This window comes from Protopterus annectens, chromosome 14.part0 (assembly GCF_019279795.1).
Source record: "Protopterus annectens isolate FY-2018-M chromosome 14.part0, PAN1.0, whole genome shotgun sequence".
NCBI lineage: Eukaryota > Metazoa > Chordata > Ceratodontiformes > Protopteridae > Protopterus > Protopterus annectens.
In genome coordinates, this window is record NC_056748.1 from 156,185,307 (window position 1) to 156,191,306 (window position 6,000).

The following is a 6,000-nucleotide window of genomic DNA, read 5'->3' on the forward strand; positions in this document are numbered from 1 at the left end:
TTTATTTAATTTGTGGGAGGGGGTGTGCAGTGTGGCTTTTCCCCCTGCCGAAACAAAGGAAAAAAAATACTTGCAATATTTTCTATGGCACGACTTGCATATTTCATGTGGTTGCCCTCCGTCAACAAAAAAGCAAAAATTAGTACAGCATCACAATCAATTTCAATTTATATTAGAACACCAAAATGATTATAGCTGCTTAGAATTTATTACAGCTGTAACAACAGTTCTAAAAATTTAATACTTATTGAAGAAGTGATTCCACCACTGTTTCTTTAAGCACAGAATGAATTATGGGGAATTTCACTACATGGAAATTATGTTTGCGATTTAGACTGCTTTATTTGTAAACGGGCATGTTTTTCTTTATTTTATTTAAGAAAGACATATATAAAAATGGTCATACACATCCAGTATAATTTTTCATTAATATGATATTCACTGTTTTAAATTTTCATGTTATGCAGTTTCGATGAATTCATCTCAGTCATGTCAGATATGCTAATTTGGGTTTTTGGTCTTTTCAAGTAGACCTATACACAAACATACACACATACATATATGTATATATACAGCTGCCAGCTGTGATATTGAGAAAAGATAGGTGTTTATTCTCATTTTTTTGCCTGCATTTTGATTTAATATCTCTGTAATCTGTACAAATGTACTTCTTCTTCTTCTTGTGGTGGTGGCTCTGGAATCGCCCGCTCCTCCTGTAAGTCTGTATTAGAACACTCCCCCTGAGTCCATCTCATTTGCTCACTTAACCGAGTACAGTGAGATCATATCTTGAGTCTAGTGTTCACTCTACTTAATACAGAAAGAAGATTTGAGAAGGTCAACCGACTTAGGTTCTTCCTTCCTCCCTCCTTGCACTTTACTAACAAAAAAAAAAAAAAATCATCTGCTTTTACTGTATTTGTGTTTCCTCCTTCTTTATTTTGCTTTTGCCTCTTCTTAAAAGTACTCAATTTTATTTATTCTGCTGCATTTATTACTGCTTGGTAGTAGCCTGATTAAATTGTAACTGTTATTCTAAGTCTTTTGGTTTAAGCACTTGGGCTTCATACTGGTTGTTTTACATTAAGAAGGTTTGTGGTCTGCACTGTTGTGGCAGGACAGGTAGCTTACAGCCTTCTAAGCTGGGAATTGCTGATTGAAAGCTCAATGTCTGCTATTCTAAAAGTGTATTGGTTCTGGTTTAAGCACTTGGGCTTCAGGCCAGTTATTCTACATTAAGAAGGTTTGTGGTCTGCACTCTTGTGGGAGGAGAGGCTGGATTCTGCCCTTCTGAGCTGGGAATTTTTGGTCACAGGCTTATTGTGGCTGCTTATTCGAACTGTTTCTTTTTGAAATTGGTACGCCTTGTTGCTGTAGCATAGGACTAGATTCAGGCCTGCTGAATCTAGCTTTGTTTGTATAACTTGAGCACTCATCCAGGCCATCTTTTTTGGAAAAGGTTCCCCTGCACCCTAGTAGCGGGAGTGTGCAGTTAGAACTTGTCTGATTGAAGACTGCTGGAACAGGGCTCAGTTTTGAGTTTTTTTCTGGTTAATTGGGTAACTTGTTTAAATCAGATTGTTCGTTTTCCATTGTTTTTTTTATATATATATATATATATATATATATATATATATATATATATATATATATATATATATAAATTGTACTTTATTCATCTGCTTTTACTGTATTTGTGCTTCTTCCTACTTTATTACTAGGGGCATTGACTACAACTCTCAACTGAGATATATAACAATAAGCATCTTTTTATGCACATTTAGTGTTTTTTTGATTGTATCTGCTTTATTTTCTGAAAAAAAAATAAATATATATATATATTGAAAAAATTACATGGAGCTGCTTACTGCTTGGTGTGATGGGTTTGAAGTGTTCTTAAGACACTCAGTCTTGCTGGCTGGATTCTGCTAAAATTCAAAGTCTGGTTATATTTGCATTCACAGTCTGTTGCATACAGAAAAACTTGCAGAATATACACTGATGAGAGAATATACTTTGCAGCATCAACTTTAGAGAGCAGTAACAAATAACTTTTTATAATAAACCAAACGGAACCACGTTGCAGCTTAAAAGTACTGTTCCAACTTTACTTCTCATATAGTACAGATGATGTGAGAGATATAACATTTACCTTAGGACAAATCAGTCCCTACCATACCTTTAACATAACTGGATTTATACAGCTCTTTATATACAGTTTTAGTCCTTGGTATTCTATTTTGGAGAATTGCTTATCCTGTAGAAACAATACTAAGCTTCCTTGTTTAACAATGTCTTGTAAGAGACCAGCTTTTCTGACAGTGTGAATATCCTGTAACAGTGTCCTGTTGTTCATGCAAAAAAACATATTTTTGAGGAAACACATTGTTCTGTATTCTATTTGGATATGTGTATAAAAACATCTGCTCTTGTGCCAATACTGATAAGCATATCCTGTTTTCCATGCAGAAAAACATATTTTTGAAGAAACACATTGTTCTGACAGTGTGAACATCCTGTATTTTATTTAGATCTTTGTATAAAAACATCTGTTCTTGTGCCATATCCTGTTTTCCATGCAGAAAAACATATTTTTGAGGAAACACATTGCTACAGTGTCATTGTCCATTCTTTAAAAGCAGATTTTGCATTTTTTGCTCTTGCATACATCCTGTTTTTAAGTCTGTAAGGGAAAAGTGTCCATTCTTTAAAAGCAGATTTTGTATTTTTGCTCTTGCATACATCCTGTTTTTAAGTCTGTAAGGGAAAAATGTCCATTCAGCAGATTCCTTTTCCAAGCCATGGTAATTTAGTATGGATGCTGATTACATATTACTAAACTCTATTTCTACATTTAAGCAAGCTTTATCTTATATCTTATTTATGTTGCATAATTGCAGCAAAATTACTTTCAACCTTAGTATATTGTTGAGCACACTCTAACAATTCTGTCTTTTTTATTTTAAACTAGAGAAATAAATTCAGCATTATTTGGGAATACTTTTTCATTATGACAATTAACAACAGTAACTTGACTAGCTTTTGCTAAGCAGACTTTAATACATGTAAATAATATGCAACCAAGCATTACAATAACAATAAAAGAAATTAAAAATACAGTGATTTTTCCTGTCCATCCTGTAAATAGATTACTAAACCATTCACTCCAGTCATCATTCCAGTTTTTTCTAGTATGTTGAGACACTTGTGCAATCCCTTCTAAATGTGCTTTTACAAATTCTGTTTTGCCGGGAATAAATGTACAACATTGTTCTCCTATTAAAGCACATGTACCCCCTTGTGATGCTAATATGTAATCTAATGCCATTCGATTTTGCAAAACCATAGTTCGTATTGCTGTCATTTCGACAGTAATGTCAAGGACTGCATTGAAAGTGGCATTTGCCAATACCTCAACTAGTTTAGATAGTTTTCTCAGTTTCCAGATGGCTTTTGCAGCCCCGTACCAAGGGAAAATACCTGCTCCAGAGATTACGTCATCTCCTAAATCGATATCTTTTAATTTAATATAATCAAGATTTTGATGATATATACGTGATGTATCTAAGGTGTCTACTGGATTTTCTGGACTTTCAATTACAGGTAATATATCCCTTTTCTTTTTTGTATTCCTAATGTTTCCTTTTGGTAACTCTTTTACATGATGCATTGCTGGTACCACTAATCCTATATAACAGGTACCATCCCATCCCTTTGGTAACCATTTATAAGCATATTTACCACAGATGTAATATAACCCATCTGATAGAGCAACACTGCTATTTACCAGACTGCCATTTACTTGCCCCATAGTAGGAGATTTATCATGTACAACTGTAAAGTTTTTATCTGTTTTACTTCTCCAACATGTAATATTAGTTTTACAGTCATTTTGTCATTTTGTGAAAAATGAAATACTGCTGTGTCACTTAATATTAACTGACCCTTAATTGGTATTAAAATAGGAAAACCATGAGAAAATACTCCACGTACTGGTATGTGGTTGTGAAAATTTATCATTTCAATTGTTTGAATACAATTGCTATTACCCACTGGAACAGTTCCATTTTGTTGAAAACATGTGATCCCCTGTACTATAGCAGATAACTGTACTCTTGCTTTACGTAATTGTACATTTATAACTTGATCTCCTGTTTCATTTATTAATACTCTCCAACTACTAAGAGAATTTAGTGGAATAGGTATTAGAGGCATTACCCCTGTTATTTTTGGTATTAAACTACATACCCAACAATTAGAAACATTCATGCTTTTTGCATACCAACATTGTCTTGCTAAGAAAGTGTTAAAAGATGGTGACCAGTCTTGTTCATTTTTCCACATTTCTTTACTCTCTCTCTTTTGTAACTTTACAGTTTGATTAACAGGTTATAAGTATAATTTAATACTAAGCAATACAATAATAGTATGATAGCTATTATCAATTTAAAAAAACATCCTTTAAATAGAAATTCCATTGTTGAATCATTTTGCCTTTGGTCATCCGAAACTGGATTTCCAAAAGGATGCACTTTAAACCATGTCAATTTCATTAGTGTTTTCTCTGTTGGAAACCTACAAAAGAATACATTTAATCAGATTTACATTGTTCACTATTTTTTATCATTCTTAGTTGATCTTTATGTACCAACATTGTTCTGTTTTTCTTTTTTCCTTTGATTTTGTACACTAATGGTCCAATTTGTTCCACTACTTCAAAAGGGCCTTGCCAATTGCTAGCCCATGGTCCTTCCATTTGGAATGTTTTTACCAATACTTTGGTTCCACAGGGAAGGTTTTCTTCAGCTGGTATTATTGGCACCTTTTTCAATAGATGGAATGCTTGCTCCCTTGCATTATAGTCACATATACTAGTGAGTTGTTTTAGCCATTCCTGATGTTTGCTAATTTCTAGCATGGGCCTACCATTAGGTAAATCTGGATCAAATGGTAATTGTATGGGCATTTTGCGGCCTGTCATTATTTCATATGGGGAAATACCTGTTTTGCTGTTTGGTGTTGCTCGAATACCCATTAAAATACCAGGCAGATGATGTACCCATGTATTGCCCTTTTCCAAGCATGCCTTTTTTAGACGTTCTTTTAACATCCGATTCATACGTTCTACAATGCCATTAGATTGTGGATGGTATGGTACATGAAACCTTTGCTGTATGCCTAACAAATTACACATTTGTTTAATGAGATCACTAACAAACTGTGGGCCATTGTCTGACTGTATGACCCGTGGCCATCCCCAATGACAGAAAATATTTTTCCATAAGGCTTCTGCTGTTGCCTTTGCTGTCATGGTTTTGGTAGGAATTGCTTCTACCCATTTTGAAAAGACGTCCACTACCACTAGTAGATATCTGTAACCTCCCTTTGTTGTTGGTAATGGACCTGCATAATCTATTTGAACTGCATACCATGGCCCATCCGCTGGCTGTACTCGATGTAACTGAGGCCTTTTGCTTTTAGCATTTACCTGAAGACAGATTAAACATTCTTCTATAATCAGTTTGCAGACCTTTTTTAAATTTGGGTTCCAATACTTTTCTTTTACAACTGCCCATAACTTATCAGTTCCTATATGGCCCAGTATTTGGTGATTTAACTTGACCAACTGGCGTGCCAACTGAAATGGTACATATGGCAACTGTAACCCTTTGGAGGTCGTGTATACATAGTACTCCTTTGGTGGTATACCTGCCAATCTGCACTGATCGGTTTCTTCTTTAAGCCCTGTTGTTTTTGTATATTTACAAGGTCTTTCTCTATTGACTCTTTATCTAGCTCTTTTAAGACACTAACTTCTACATTGGCATACTCATATTCTGGAAGTTCTTTTCCATTTTGTGCTGCTTGTTTGGCCAAGGTATCAGCTAACACATTTAATCTGTAAGTTTCACTGGTTGGCTTTTGATGTGCTTTTACTTTTAAGATGCTATACTGTCCTTGTTGTTTTGACATTGTTATAACTTTATATATGTCTTTTAA